Consider the following 17,401-nt stretch of genomic DNA (forward strand, 5'->3'; position numbering starts at 1 on the left):
AGTCAAATCTATCTAAATTTTGTCCTCCCTTCCATGGGTTTTCAAGCATAGAAAGTTCTTCTACATGCATAGATGTAATAAGCCACCTTTTAGATGCATTGCCATCTTACTTCACATATCCTTTATTATTGTTACCTTTGCCTTTAGTGATTAGATCTATTTTTTAAATATCAATCATTTGCAGCCATCTTGTGGAACCCATTCTTTTGAATTCAATCAAAGATTTCATGTGGGCTTCCCAGGTGGTTCAGTGGAAAAGAATCTGCCTGCCAATACAGGAGACATGGGTTCAATCCCTGGGTTGAGAAGATCCCCTGGAGAAGGAAATGGCAACCCACTCCAGTATTCTTGCTTGAAAAACCTCATGGATAGAGGAGCCTGGCAGGCTACAGTCCATCGAATCACAAAGAGTCAGACATGACTGAAGTGACTTAGCAAGCATGCATGTATGATGCAGCCTGATATTTTGTGTTCTATTTATTCAATTCTACTTTATTCTTTTTTATTGAAGTATAGTTGATTTACAATATCATGTAGTTGCAGGTGTACAGCACAGTCATTCAATTTTACACACACACACATATATACATATGTGTATACACACACACACATTCTTTTTCAGATTCTTTTCCTAATAGGTTATTACAAAATATTGAGTATGGTTCTGTGCTATAGTGTAGGTCTTTTTTGTTATCTATTTTATATACAGTAGTGTGTATATGTTAATCCCAACCTCCTAATTTACCCCTTCCTCATTCCAGTTTGGTAATCATAAGATTGTTTTCTGTATCTTTGACTCTATATTCATTTTGTAAATACATTCATTTGTATTTTTTATAAGATTACATGTATGAATAATATCATATGATATGTTTCCTTCTCTATCTGGTTTACTTCCTTTATAATGATAATCTCCAGATTCATCCATGTTGCTGCAAATGGTATTATTTATGGCTGAGTAATAGTGCATTGCATATATGGTCCACATCTTTATCGATTTAACTGTCGATGTATATCTAGGTTGCTTCCACGTCTTGGTTTTTGTAAATAGTGCTGCAATGAACATTAAAATGTGTGTATCTTTTCTGTTTATAGTTTTCTCCATACATATCCCCAGGAGTGGAGCTATGGTGTTATATGTTAGCTCTATTTTAGTTGTTGTTGTTATATTTTTTGTTTGTTTGTTTGTTTTAAAAAACCTGCATACTGTTCTCCACAGTGACTGCACCAATTTACATCCCCACTAACACTGTAGAGGAATTCCTTTTTCTATACTCTATCCAATATGTATTATTTTGGGGCTTTTTGATGATGGTCATTCTGATTGTGAAGAAAGCTGAGCACCAAAGAATTGATGCTTTTGAACTGTGGTATTGGAGAAGACTCTTGAGAGTCCCTTGGACTGCAAGGACCAGTCCATTCTGAAGGAGATCAGCCCTGGGATTTCTTTGGAAGGAATGATGCGAAAGCTGAAACTCCAGTACTTTGGCCACTTCATGAAAAGAGTTGATTCATTGGAAAAGACTCTGATGCTGGGAGGGATTGGGGGCAGGAGAAGGGGACGACAGAGGATGAGATGGCTGGATGGCATCACAGATTCGATGGACGTGAGTCTGGGTGAACTCCGGGAGTTGGTGATGGACAGGGAGGCCTGGCATGCTGCAATTCATGGGGTCACAAAGAGTCAGACACGACTGAGTGACTGAACTGAACTGAACTGATTCTGACTGAAGTGAGGTGATACCTCATTATAGTACTGATTTTCATTTCTATGTAATTAGTGATGTTGAGCATCTTTTCATGTGATGTTTGGCTATCTACATGTCTTCTTTGGAGAAATGTCTATTTAGATTTTCTTCCCATTTTTAATTTGGTTTATTTTATTCTTTTTTTTTTTAATTTTATTTTGTTCTTGTTGTTGTCATTCAGTCATCTAGTCAAATTCAACTCTTTGAGACCCATGTACTGTCATGCCAGGCCTCTCTGTCCCTCACCATCTCCCAAAGTTTGCCCGAGTTCTTGTCCATTGCATCGGTGATGGCATCCAGAAATTTCATCCTCTGATACCCTCTTTTCCTCTGCCCTCAATCTTTCCCAGCATCAGGGACTTTTCCAGTGAGTCAGCTGTTCACATCAGATGACCAAAATACTGGAGTTTCAGCTTCAGCATCAGTCCTTCAAATGAGTATTCAGGGTTGATTTTCCTTAACATTGACTGGTTTGATCTCCTTACTCTCCAAGGGATATTGTTTTACTATTCTGGGCATCATGGGGTTATAACTGGTGTTTAAATGTTGCCAGAATCAAGGAAACTTTATCATAAACTATAGGGACCACCTGAGCTTATTTGATCCTTTTCCCTCACATTTTTTTTTTTTCTGTTTTACTTTTTTCACATGGGTTTTTATTGTTCTTTAAATGCTGCACACAAAATGGCCATATTAAAATGGAGCCCCATATTTAAATGTCCATGGGTGACTTAACAACAGAAATTTAGGTATTGTTTCTACAGTTTTAGGGGAAAGATAATCTAATATTGAGAGCCTGTCTTGTATCACTGTTCCTAATTATTGTGGCTGAGGGTAAGAATAGCTGGTAGTAGCATTGCCCTTGGAGGACTCTGTGTGTGTGTGTATGTGTGTGTGTGTGTGTGTCGTGGGGAATGAGCAGTTCTCAAGACAGAGAAGAGTACCTGAGCACAGAGCTTCCAGTATGGGTCTCTTATAACACAGGTGCCAGAATATTAATCAACATTAAAAATAAGGGAGGGACTCATTTTTATTCATAGGATTTCTTAGAAACAAAATTAATAAAGTGAAAGTGTACAACATGTATTAAGAAAGACCCTGATGCTGAGAAATGTTGATAGCAAAAGGAGAAGGTGGCAGCAGAGGATAGCTCTTCACTCCAAGTTCTGACACCATCTCTCATCACTTGCCTTCTTCTACATTCCCCTGCACATGCAACTGCTTCATTTTGAGCCTCAGTATTCTGAAAAAAGTGCCTTTTCAAGACCTTTCTTCTGGACATTGTCTCTGTCCAGCTCACAGTTCCCTAGAAGAAATCACATCTCTAGCCCTCTCTTCTGTGAGATCTATGTTCAAATAGTTGCAAATCTATCTCAGTTCAGTTCATTCACTCAGTCGTGTCGGACTCTTTGCGATCCCATGAATTGCAGCACGCCAGGCCTCCCTATGCATCACCAGCTCCCAGAGTTCACCCAGACTCACGTCCATCAAGTCCGTGATGCCATCCAGCCATCTCATCCTCTGTCGTCCCCTTCTCCTCCCGCCCCCAATCCCTCCCAACATCACAGTCTTTTCCAATCAGTCAACTCTTCACATCAGGTGGCCAAAGTACTGGAGTTTCAGCTTTAGCATCATTCCTTCCAAAGAAATCCCAAGGCTGATCTCCTTGCAATCCAAGGGACTCTCAAGAGTCTTCTCCAACACCACAGTTCAAAAGCATAAATTCTTCAGCGTTCAGCCTTCTTCACAGTCCAACTATCACTTCCATATATGACCACAGGAAAAACCATAGCATTGACTAGATGGACCTTTGTTGGCAAAGTAAGGTCTCTGCTTTTGAATATGCTATCTAGGTTGGTCATAACTTTCCTTCCAAGGAGTAAGCATCTTTTAATTTCACGGCTGCAGTCACAATCTGCAGTGATTTTGGAGCCCCCAAAAATAAAGTCTGACATTGTTTTCCCATCTATTTCCCATGAAGTGATGGGACTGGATGCCATGATCTTCGTTTTCTGAATGTTGACCTTCAAGCCAACTTTTTCGCTCTCCATTTTCACTTTCATCAAGAGGCTTTTGAGTTCCTCTTCACTTTCTGCCATAAGGGTGGTGTCATCTGCATATCTTAGGTTATTGATAATTCTCCTGGCAATCCTGATTCCAGCTTGTGCTTCTTCCAGCCCAGCGTTTCTCATGATGTACTCTGCATTGAAGTTAAATAAGCAGGGTGACAATATACAGCCTTGACATACTCCTTTTCCTATTTGAAAGCAGTCTGTTGTTCCATGTCCAGTTCTAACTGTTGCTTCCTGACCTGCATACAAATTTCTCAAGAGGCAGATCAGGTGGTCTGGTATTCCCATCTCTTGGAGAATTTCCCACAGTTTATTGTGATCCACACAGTCAAAGGCTTTGGCATAGTCAATAAAACATAAATAGATGTTTTCTGGAACTGTCTTGCTTTTTCCATGATCCAGCGGATGTTGGCAATTTGATCTCTGGTTCCTCTGCCTTTTCTAAAACCAGCTTGAACATCTGGAAGTTCATGGTTCACGTATTGCTGAAGCCTGGCTTGGAGAATTTTGAGCATTACTTTACTAGCGTGTGAGATGAGTACAATTGTGCGGTATTTTGAGCATTCTTTCGCATTGCCTTTCTTTGGGATTGGAATGAAAACTGACTTTTCCAGTCCTGTGGCCACTGCTGAGTTTTCCAAATTAGCTGGCATATTGAGTGCAGCACTTTCACAGCATCATCTTTCAGGATTTGGAATAGCTCAACTGGAATTCCATCACCTCCACTAGCTTTGTTCGTTGTGATGCTTTCTAAGGCCCACTTGACCTCACATTCCAGGGTGTCTGGCTCTAGGTCAGACACACCATCGTGATTATCTGGGTCATGAAGATCTTTTTTATACAGTTCTTCTGTGTATTCTTGCCACCTCTTCTTAATATCTTCTGCTTCTGTTAGGTCCATACCATTTCTGTCCTTTATTGAGCCCATCTTTGCATGAAATGTTCCCTTGGTATCTCTAATTTTCTTGAAGAGATCTCTAGTCTTTCCCATTCTGTTGTTTTCCTCTATTTCTTTGCATTGATCACTGAAGAAGGCTTTCTTATCTCTTCTTGCTATTTTTTGGAACTCTGTATTCAAATGCTTATATCTTTCCTTTTCTCCTTTGCTTTTCACTTCCCTTCTCTTCACAGCTATTTGTAAGACCTCCCCAGACAGCCATTTTGCTGTTTTGCATGTCTTTTCCATGGGGATGGTCTTGATCCCTGTCTCCTGTACAATCTCACGAACCTCATTCCATAGTTCATCAGGCACTCTGTGTATCAGATCTAAGCCCTTAAATCTATTTCTCACTTCCACTGTATAATCATAAGGGATTTGATTTAGGTCATACCTGAATGATCTAGTGTTTTTCCCTACTTTCTTCAATTTAAGTGAATTTGGCAATAAGGAGTTCATGATCTGAGCCACAGTCAGCTCCTGGTCTTGTTTTTGCTGACTGTATAAAGTTTCTCCATCTTTGGCTACAAAGAATATAATCAATCTGATTTCGATTTTGACCATCTGGTGATGTTCATGTATAGAGTCTTCTCTTGTGTTGTTGGAAGAGGGTGTTTGTTATGACCAGTGCATTTTCTGCTTCATTCCATATTCCAAGGCCAAATTTGCCTGGTACCCCAGGTGTTTCTTGACTTCCTACTTTTGCATTCCAGTCCCCTATAATGAAAAGGACATCTTTTTGGGGGTGTTAGTTCTAAAAGATCTTGTAGATCTTCATAGAACCATTCAACTTCAGCTTCTTCAGTGTTACTGGTTGGGGCATAGACTTGGATAACTGTGATATTGAATGGTTTGCCTTGGACATGAACAGAGATCATTCTGTCGTTTTTGAGATTGCATCCAAGTACTGCATTTCGGACTCTTTTGTTGACCATGATGGCTACTCCATTTCTTCTGAGGGATTCCTGCCCACAATAGTAGATATAATGGTCATCTGAGTTAAATTCACCCATTCCAGTTCATTTCAGTTCGCTGATTCCTAGAATATTGACATTCACTCTTGCCATCTCTTGTTTGACCACTTCCAATTTGCCTTGATTCATGGACCTGACATTCCAGGTTCCTATGCAATATTGCTCTTTACAGCATCGGACCTTGCTTCTATCACCAGTCACATCCACAGCTGGGTATTCTTTTTGCTTTGGCTCCATCCCTTCATTCTTTCTGGAATTATTTCTCCACTGATCTCCAGTAGCATATTGGTTATTTACTGACCTGGGGAAGTTTCTCTTTCAGTATCCTATCATTTTGCCTTTTCATACTGTTCATGGGGTTCTCAAGGCAAGAATACTGAAGTGGTTTGCCATTCCCTTCTCCAGTGGACCACATTCTGTCAGACCTCTCCACCTTGACCCGCCCATCTTGGGTGGCCCCACATGGCATCGCTTAGTTTCATGGAGTTAGACAAGGCTGTGGTCTTAGTGTGATTAGATTGAGTAGTTTTCTGTGAGTATGGTTTCAGTGTGTCTGCCCTCTGATGCCCTCTTGCAACACTTACTGTTTTACTCGGGTTTCTCTTACCTTGGGCATGGGGTATCTCTTCACAGCTGCTCCAGCAAAGTGCAGCTGCTGTTCCTTACCTTGGACAAGGGGTAGCTCCTCACCGCCACCCTTCCTGACCTTCAACATAGGATAGTTCTTCTAGGCCCTCCTGTGCCCACGCAGCCACGGCTCCTTGGACGTGGGGTTGGTCCTCCCGGCCGCCGCCCCTGGCCTCCAGCATGGGGTAGCTCCTCCCGGCCGCCGTCCCTACCTCAGACGCAGGGTAACTCCTCTCATCACCACCCCTGACCTTGGACACGGGGTAGCTCCTCTTGGCTATTCCTGGGCTGTCGGAGCCTGGCACTCTCGGCCGCTGCCCCTGAAATCACATCATGTAAAAGTAAATGCTCTTCTTTATATCTGATTTCTTTTTCCTCACAGCACCTGACTTCATCTCATTAAAAAAAAAAAAAAAAAAGAAACATGAATTTTTATTTGCTTGTATTCTTTCTCCATCACTGAACTATAGGGACTATTGTGTCTCAGCACTGTATACTCTTTGTTCAAAAGTCGGTCAATTCTCAGCTTGTGCTTAGCAAATGCTTGACAAAATTACTCATTAAAAATGTAAATGGTTAGTATGAATGTGGGATGGGAATTGTTAGTTAGGGATGGCATAGTAAATCACTTGAAGGGGAAACTTCCATACCAAAATTATGGATGTAAGTTTTTGAATGCAAAACATAAATAGTAGAATTTCAACAGTATTTGCAATGCAAAATTTGAGATAATTAGTCATATCATTTGTTGTTTCCTGACAGTCAACTCCACAACATGGAACCAGGAAATGATACTCGAATTTCTGAATTTCTTCTTCTGGGATTATCAAAGGAACCAGAACTGCAGCGCCTCATATTTAGACCTTTCCTCTCCATGTACCTGATCACTGTGTTTGGAAACCTGCTCATCATCCTGGCAGTCAGCTCAGATCCCCACCTCCACACTCCCAAGTACTTCTTCCTCTCCAACCTGTCCTCTGTAGACATCTGCTTCACCTCCACCACCATCCCAAAGATGCTGTGGACCATCTAGACACAGAGCAAAGGCATAACCTATGAAGGCTGCATCACCCAGATGCATGTTTTCACACTCTTTGCAGTATTGGACATGTTTCTCCTGACCGTGATGGCCTATGACCACTTTGTGGCCATCTGTCACCCCCTGCACTACACAGTCAACATGAATCCCTGGCTCTGTGGATTGATGGTGTTGATGTCCTGGATAATCAGTGTCTTGAATTCTTTGACTCAAAGCCTAATAGTGTTGTGGCTCTCCTTATGTACAGACTTGGAAATCCCCACTTTTTCTGATAAATTAATCAGGTGGTCCACCTTGCCTGTTATGACACATTCCTTAATGACATGGTGATGTATTTTGCAGCTGTGATGTGTGGTGGTTCCCTCAGTGAAATTCTTTACTCTTATTCTAAGGTAATTTCCTCCATACGAGGAATGTCATCACCTTGGGGGAAATATAAAGCATTTTCCACCTATGCACCTCACCTCTCAGTTGTCTCCCTATTTTATTGTACAGCCTTAGGAGTATATCTTAGCTCTGCTGCTTCCCACAGCTCACACTCAAGTACAGTTATCTCTGTGATATACACAGTGGTCACACCCATGTTAAACCCCTTCATCTACAGCCTGAGGAACAAAGACATAGAGAAGGCTCTAAAAAGAATCACTGGAGTGGCAGTTAGATAAGGGCCAATTGTCCTGGAGCTGAAGAAGTGCCTGTGGTTATAGGGCTCAAATAAAGAGAGCCAGAAATTGATACTGTTTGATCTGACTATGGATGCAGAACTTGCTCCTTCTATTTATTTCCTAGAATTTCCATTTATCTGAATTCAACTCCTCTGTACAAATTAAGTAGCTCAGCTTACTGAGCTTTATTGTGAATAATGCATATAAAATTTTGATATGGGCTGCATTGAGTCTCTAGAATGCTTTGGGTAGTATGAGCATTTTAATAATATAAAGTTTCACAAACCATGAACACTTTATACTTCTTCATTTATTGATCTTCTTTAATTTCTCAGCAGCATCTTACAGTTTGTAGCATAGATGTCTTTCACTTCCTTGGTAAAATTTATTTATAAATATTTTATACTTTTGGATGCTATTATAAATAAAATTGCTTTTCTTATTTATTTATTTATTTATTGCTCTGATAGTTTGGCATTACTGTATAGAAATACAGCTTATGTTTTATGGTCATTTTTTACCCTACAACTTTATTCAAGTATTAGTTATGTCTTTTTTAATGGATTCTTTAGTATTTTCTATGTATGTGATAATGTCATTTACTAATACAGCTTGCATTGCTATTTCTTTATTGAACTGGATGCTTTTTGTTCATTTATTGCCTAATTCCTCTGCAGAAATGTTGTATGTTGTATAGAACTAGCAAGAATGGGCATTTTTGTCTTTCAACTTAGGAGGAAAGCTTTCACTTTTCATATTTGAGTTTGCTGTTACCTGTGAGGTTGTCATATAATGCCTTTATTATCAAAAACCTTAGAGGTACATTTATTCTAAACCTATTTTGTTGAAGGCTATTACCATAATAGGGCTTCCTTGGTAGCTCAGCGTTAAGAATCTGCCTGCAATGCAGGAGATGCAGGATATGCATCTTTGATCCCTGAATTGGGAAGATCCCCTAGGAGGGTATGGCAAGCCACTCAGTATTCTTGTCTGGAAAATCCCACGGACTGAGATCCCTGGAAGGTTACAGTGCCTAGGGTCGCAAAGATTCGGGCATGACTGAAGCTACTGAGCATGCACACATCATCATAAAGGATGTTTAATTTTGTCAAAAAAATTTTCTCAATCTTTAGTGATTATATTTTTTATTCTTCATTCTGTTAATTGGAGTATTACATTTATGGATTTATATATGTTGAGACATCCTTGAATCTCAAGGGAAACTCTCATTTGAATTCAGTGTATAATATTTATCATGTGCTATGGAATTTTTTTTAAACTGGCATTTTGTGGGGAGGGAATACTTTGCATCTATGTTTCTCAGGAATATTGTTCTGTAATTTTCTTTCCTTGTAGTGTTTTTATTTGGTTTAGATGTCAGAGTAATGTTGACTTTGCCAAATGACTTAGAAAGTGCTACCTCCTTATCAACATTTTAGATTTTGAGGATTGGTATAATTCAACAGTGAAGCCATCTTACATGGGGCTTTTCTTTAATACTGATTCAAGCACCTTTCTAGTCATTGGTCTGTTCAGATATTCTGTTTCTTCATGAATCAGTCTTAGTAACTTGAGTGTTTCTAGGTATTTATTCACTACTTCTCAGTTACTTAACTTGTCGATATGTAATTGTTTATGATGGTCTCATGATTCTTTGTCTTTGTGTGGTATCAGCAGTTATGTCTCCTCTTTCATGTAAACTCTTCTTAGTCATTCCTCTTTTTTCTTAGTGTAGCCAAAAGATCACCAACATTGTTTGTCTTCTCAAAAACCACTTCTTAGTTTCATTAATTTTTAAATTGTCTTTATCGCCTGTGTCTTATTTCACTCTACTCCAATACTTATTTCCTTCCTTCTGTTGACTTTGGGCTTAGTTTGCTGTTCTTTTTGTAGTTCCTTGATGTATAAATTTAGGTTGTCTATTTGGTATCTTTCTTTTATCTTAATTTGGCATTTAGCATGCATGTTAAGTCCCTTCAGTTGTGTCTGACTCTTTGTGACCCTACAGACCATGTAGCCTGCCAGGCTTCTCTGTCCATGGGATTCACCAGATAAGAATACTGGAGTGGGTTTCCATGCCCTCTTCCAGAGGATCTTCCTGACCCAGAGATCCAAAAGGGTCTCTTACATCTCCTGCATTGGAGGCGGGTTCTTTACCACTAACACCACCTGGCAAAGTCCTTGGTGTTTAGAGGGCAAGTTTAGTCCTTTTCCATCATATGAGGATACAGGAAAATTTTTAATTTACAATCCAGAAGACAACCTTCTTTGGACTTTGATCATGCCTGCACCTGATCTTACATTTCCAGAACCATAAAAAATAAATGTGTGTTGTTGGTAGACTACCAGTTTATGGAATTTTGTACAGCCCCCTGAACTGATGGCAACCCACTCCAGTAGGTAGCCAGGAGAATTCCATGGAAAAAGGAGCCTGGTAGGCTATAATTCATCACAAAGAGTCAGCCATGACTGAACAACTGAGTACACCTGCCCTGACTTTTAGCCATTTCACAAGACAGCAGCTCACTACTTAAAAGCCAGCCACAGAATCATTCCTCTGCTCCCAAACTTTTACTTTAGGAAGGGCCCAGTCTCTTTTAAGGGCTACCTTGATTGCATCAGGCCAAACCAGGGTAACCTCACTCTTGATTAGCACAAAGAAAACTGAATTGAGACTTTATTAAACTTGGAAAATATTTTCATTTTTTTCCATAAAGTATATCGTAATATTGAGTGTTAAATTCACTTATCCACACTCAAGGGGAGATGCATCTAGAGTACATAAAGCAGAAACAGGGATCTTGAAGCTGTCTCAAAATTCTGATTGCTACACTAGGTTAAAGAATTGGAAGATTCAGTATTGCTATGATGTCAGTTCTACCTAATCTGTGCTACAGATGGAAATTCAACTAAATTTTTTTACGAATTTTATTTCGTGTAGTAATTGCCAATTATTTCTGATATTTATATGGAAAATTCAAAGAACCGCCAATGGCAAAAAAAAAATTCTTTTGAAAGTTTCACACTAGCAGGTGCTCTAAAAATATAATAACGAAGATACTGTGATTTGGGGCTTCCCAGGTGGCACTAGTGGTAAAGAACCCACCTGCCCCTGCAGATCACATAAGAGATGAGGGTTCAATCCCTGAGTCTGGAAGATACTCTGGAAGAGGGCATGCAACCCACTCCAGTATTCTTGCCTGGAGAATCCCCATGGACAAGGAGACTGGCAGGCTACAGTTCATGGGGTCGCAAAGAGTCAGACACGACAGAAGGGACTTACCACACATGCACACAGAAACTTATGGAGGAGTGGAACAGAGTCATGAATAGACATATCTGCTGGATTGATTTTTGACAAAAGCACTAAAACAATGAAGAAAATAATGTTTTGACAAAATTGGGTGGGAAGTGGATATCTGTAGAGAAAAATATGTAAATATCTATACATCGATATCAGTAACTATATTAAATATTAAATGGTGCATATGTCCCACCCATATCATCTTTATTCCTATCATTTCTGACATTTCAAAGCTCACTTTTCAACTACCATATCTTGATCTCTGTATCTAAGGGCTTTATTTGGACAATGAAACGTTCTCTCACCATCTGCACAGTTATCTGAGAATTGCAAGGAAATATTATAACCTTTCCTGGAATTCTATATTCTCATGATAGTCAATCCACACTTGATCTTTAAATAGTCTCTAAGATTTTTACTTATTTTCTTGGGCTCAAAAATCACCCCAGATGGTGACTGCAGCCATGAAATTAAAAGGCACTTGGTTCTTGGAAGGAAAGCTCTGACAAACCTAGACAACATATTAAAAAGCAGAAACATCACTTTGGAAACAAAGGTCCCTACACTCAAAGCTATAGTATTTCCAGTAATAACATACAGATGTGAGAGTATGACCATAAAGGAGGCTGAGCATTAAAGAATTGATGTTTTTGACTCGTGGTGCTGAAGACTTTTGGGAGTCCTTTGGGGACAAGGAAATCAAACCAGTCAATCCTGAAGGAAATCAACCCTCAATATTCATTGAAAGAACTGATGCTGAAGCTGAGGCACCAATTCTTTGGCCACCTAATGAGAAAAGCCAACTTCTTGGACAAGACCCTGATGCTGAAAGATTGAGTGCAGGAGAAGGGGGTGACAAAGGATGAGATGGTTGAATGGCATCACTGACTCAAGGGATGTGAGTTTTTGAGCAAACTCGCGGAGATAGTGAAGGACAGGGAAGCTTGGCATGCTGCAGTTATTGGGGTCACAAAGAGTCAGACATGACTTAGCACTTGAGCAACAGCAAGATTTTACCTGAAACCTTGCCTGATGAATGTTGACATGACCTTTCTCCCATGATAGTCCCCCAAGAAAACACTTCCTTAAGTCCCTGACTCTTATTGAATGCACCTGACTCACCTTAGATTTCAGAATAGATGGTTGCTCTGAGATTTCCACTCTTAAATAGGTTCAAGAAAAGATACAATTTTATAGTTTATCTGCCTCTTTCTTGTTAAAGTGAAGTGCTTTCCATATTTCCACAATCTAGACAGGAACTGAATTTTACAACTCTCTTTAACGTTGTTTGGAGAGACACAGAGAGAGGGAGAGAGGAGAAAGAATGAATATTTCTTTAATATCTAATAAAAGGTGTAGTAGTGCAAGTATGTGTGGATTAGTCACTCAGTTGTGTCCAACTCTTTGTGACCCCATGGCTCCTCTGTCCATAGGATTCTCAAGGCAAGAATACTGGAGTGAGTTGCCAGTTCTCTCCCCAAATAGTACAAGTAGCAATTTGGTATGTAACTCTATTTGCTTCCTGAGTTTGGGAAGGAAACAGAATAATTTGAGTTCAGAAAATAAGGTATTCATGTAATTGTTTTATTATCATTCCATAAATCAGTAATTAAACCAGTGGGGACTGGATGAAAGTACTCAGGATTAAATTTTTAAATATTTGAAATGTTTCAGGCTGTGGTTTTTCTTTTAGAGACTTTATTCCCATGTGCACATCACATGAGAATACATACTTGAACAGGTCTGTATCCTGTAGCATCCATTTAGTTAGTAGATAAATATTAATTATCATTAAACATTATGTATAGGGACATAGGGCTTCCCAGGTGGCACTGGAGGTAAAGAACCCACCTACAAATTCAGTAGACACAAGAGATGTGGGTTCAATCCCCGGAACAGGAAGATCCCTTAGAGGAGAGCATGACAACTCACTCTAGTATTCTTGTCTGGAGGATCCCATGGACAAAGGAACTTGGTGGGCTATGGTCCTTTGCATTGCAAAGAGTCAGACATGACTGAAGGGACTTAGTATGTATGCAAAGTAGTATAGTAGTCAATTTTGCTGTGGCAACAAGCAACTCTCTAAACATGGTGGCTTAAAATAACAATTGTTTACCTATTATCATATTAAATGCATGGTGAAAAATGTCTATGGCTCTGTCCATATTGTGCTAGGCTACCTGCATGTCTGGGAGCCATACCAGTGGACCAGCTCCTAGGTGGAAAATGCCCATTCTCATGATAGAGGGGAACAGTAACAGTAATAGAAAGGGTGGCCTCTTCCAAAGCCTCTTACAGCTTCTCCTTAGGCTCTGAGCATGTCATGTCAAGACTCACAAATGGGGACATGTATTCCTCCCACTTGTACCTTCAAGGCACAAAGTAATAGATGAGAGGTACATTCCTTTTAAGAGAATAAGGGGGTAATGCAGTAATTTTGAAAAATAAAAATTCTACTCAAGGCAGAAGCAAACACAAGTATTTCATACTACTACTGACATCAGTTGCTTATGAATTCTATGCTACAGACTTCCAACAAAGGAAAATAAAAAGAGTTGGAGAAATACGATGATTCACCAAGAAGTGGAAGCTTTGCACATATTCTGAGTAGACTGTATACACAGTAAAATAGCTTGAGAGAGTCTAAAAATTCTTCCTGAGATAATATGGAGCCATCATGAGGGGGTCAGAGTTTATGTCCCTGTGTAGAACAAGGCACAGAATGGTGGGCTCTCAAACACTCTCCTCCCTGTGTGGAATTCTGGGAGGAGATATGCCTTTAAAATCACAATTCAATCCATGATCAGAGTATTCCTGCACTCCCTTCTTATTTTAAGAGATTCTCTGGAATCCCAATGATTTTAGTCAATTCTGAACTCAGACATAGTCATAACAGCTGCGATGAATTGAGCATCTGTCTGTGCCAAGTAATTTTCTGTGATATCTAAAATATTATCAACTTAGACAATAACTGCTTAGGTGAAATCTACCCACTTAGGATGTGCAGGTCAAAATTATTTCATACCAAGAGTGAAATACCCAAGAGGCACATGTAAAATTGTATATGAAGTAGTAGAATGACTGAGTTCAACATTTGACCATTTTACATCAGACCAGAGGTGTAAAGGAAGATTCTTAATAGAGAAGACCTAAAAGACCTACACCTCACTCTGGACCACAGTACTAACATTCAGAGTGTGGTCCACAGAGTAAGACTTACAATATCAACAACATCTTGGAATTTATTATACATGTGGGGTCTCTGGGCAGCCCTGTTGTTGTTTTTCAGTTGCTAAGCCATGTCCTACTCTTTGCAACCTCGTGGACTGTAGCATGCCAGGCTCCTCTGTCCTCCACTATCTATGCAAGTTTGCTCAAATTCATGTCCATTGAGTCAATGATGCTATCTAGCCACCCTATCCTCTGCTGCCCACTTCTTCAGTTGCCTTCAATCTTTCCCATCATCAGAGTCTTCTGCAATGAACTGGCCCTTCACATCAAGGGGCCAAAGTAGTGGAGCTTCAGCAACGACTGTTGCTGAATGAATGAATATTCAGGGTTGATTTTCTTTAGGATTGACTGGTTTGATCTCTTTACAGTCCAAAGGACTCTCAAGAGTCTTCTCCAGCACCAAAACTTGAAAGTATCAATTCTTTGGTGCTCAGGTTTCTTTATGAAACAACTCTCATATCCATACATGACTACTGGAAAGACAATAGCTTTGACTATATGGACCCTTGTTGACAAAGTGATGTCAATGCTTTTTAATATGCTGTCCAGGTTTCCCATAGCTTTCCTTCCAAAGAGAAACCATCTTTTAATTTTATGGCTGAAGTCACCATCCACAGTGATTTTGGAACCCAAGAAAATAAAATCCATCACTGCTCCCACTTTTTCCATTTTATTTGCCATGAAGTTATGGGACTGGATGCCATGATCTTAGTTTTTTGAATATAGAATTTCAAGCCAGCTTTTTCACTTTCCTCTTTCACCCTCATCAAAAGGCTTTTTAGTTTCTCTTCAGTTTCTTCCATTAAGTGATATCATCTGCATATCTGAGGTTGTTGATATTTCTCCCACCAATCTTGATTGCAGATTGTGCTCCATCCAGCCCGGTGTTTCACATGATGTACTCAGCATAGAAGTTAAATAAGCAGGGTGACATTCTATAGCCTTGACATATTCTTTTTCCAATTCTGCACCAGTCAGTTGTTCCATGTCCAGTTCTGTTGCTTCTTGACCCACATTAAGGTTTCTCAGGAGACAGGTAAGGTGATCTGGTACTCCCATCCCTTTAAGAATTTTCCACAGTTTCTTGCTATCCACACAGTCAAAGCTTTCATTGTAGTCAATGAAGCAGGATTAGATTATTTCTAGAACTCTCTTGCTTTCTCCATGATCCAAAGAATGTTGACAGTTTGATCTCTGGTTCCTCTACTTCTTTGAAACCCAGCTTGCACATTTGGAAATTCTCAGGTCAGGAACTGCTGAATCCTAGCTTGAATGATTTTGAGCATAATCTTACTAGCATATGAAATGAGCACAACTGTATGGTAGTTAGAATATGGCATTGCCCTTCTTTGGGATTGTAATGAAAACTGACATTTTCCAGTCCTGTGACCACTGCTGAGTTTTCCACATTTACTGGCATATTGAGTGTAGCACTTTAAAAGTCCTGCCAAATTTGAATCTTCATTTAAACAAGATACCCTAGTGATTCATGTTTGCATCTATGTTGGAAGAAGTGCTTGCTCAGATTAGTGTTTCTGAACTTCACTACTGTTGACATTATGCTGGATAATTCTCTAGGGTGGGGTCAGTTTTTATTTTGCAGACTGTTGAACTGTATCCCTGGCCTGAACCACTGTCAGTGAGTAGCACTTCCCCTGATATGACAATCAACAATGTCTCCAGATATTGCCAAGTGTCTTCAGAAGATGAAATCATCTCTGATTGAGAAGCCTTAGCCTGGAATGAGAGAACTAGAAATATCTCATGTTCTAATCAAAACACACACCTTACTCAGTTCGTAAGTTTTGGGCCAATCACCCAAATTGCAATCGCTGCAAATTTAGAAGGAGGCTTATTATTGTACAATCCTCATAAGATGGACTATTGCAAAAAATAAATGAAATAATATGTAAGATTCTAAGCTCAGCCTATGGTGTATTAAAAGATCTAAGTGGATATCTTATTAATTAGCAAATGTTTTATAAATAAAAGACTAAATATCAACTTTTCATATGTATTTAAAGCATGTAAATCCTATTGATGTGTTAAAGGCATTATGAAGCCTAGGATTATTTTACCCATGGTTTTATAACAAAGGCACGCACTTCTCTCACTTATTGAAGAAGCAGCAGTAATTTTCTGGAGATATCAGGAGTTGTGTTCCCATCACAAGCCAGTGATTCCGAGGGCCAAGTGACATAGTCAAGACAGGTTCCTCAGACTTAGACATGGAAGAAAACTTTGACTGAGTGTTGTAAAAAGTTTCAATGTCAGACCTCTGGGAGAGAGGAGACTTCATGGTGTAACAATAAGAATCAGATACACCTGACTTCTAACCTGTTCACCTGGGAATGGCAAATCAGCACAGAAAATTTCCATTCTGTCTAGACAAGTTTCCCTGAGGAAATGATGTGTTCAAGGGTTGGAGTAACAATGGAAAACATGCTGAAAATAATGAGGAGATACAGAAAACATAGGAACTATAAATATCTCCTCTGCTGCAATGTCTGGGCAATTCTATCTTGAGCTGGAGAAGGCATGGTTTTTCAATTAGATTCCAAAGTCTGGTTTTGCTTCAATGCTTCCTAATCATCTCTTGTTTAAAAACAGAACTTCAATCAACATAATCAACCATTCAGGGAAGAATTTGGACTTGCACACAGAGACCTTCCTCTCAGACTTCCCACCCAGGTGAGTCCAAGCAAGAAATAACCACTGAGGGAGAAAGTCACAGAGAATGAAACTCAACACTATTTATCTGGGGTCACCTGAAAACCTAAGCAACTGACCCAGAGCCAAGAGAT

At 39.6% G+C, this 17,401-nt stretch overlaps 1 pseudogene; it reads left to right on the plus strand.

Moving 5' to 3' along the window:
* The first annotated feature begins 7,133 nt into the window (after positions 1-7,133).
* On the plus strand, positions 7,134-8,062 carry LOC129621293 (olfactory receptor 7A17-like; annotated as a pseudogene).
* The last annotated feature ends 9,339 nt before the right edge of the window (positions 8,063-17,401 follow it).

The sequence above is a fragment of the Bubalus kerabau genome, chromosome 1, assembly GCF_029407905.1.
Source record: "Bubalus kerabau isolate K-KA32 ecotype Philippines breed swamp buffalo chromosome 1, PCC_UOA_SB_1v2, whole genome shotgun sequence".
In the NCBI taxonomy this organism is placed as follows: Eukaryota; Metazoa; Chordata; class Mammalia; order Artiodactyla; family Bovidae; genus Bubalus; species Bubalus kerabau.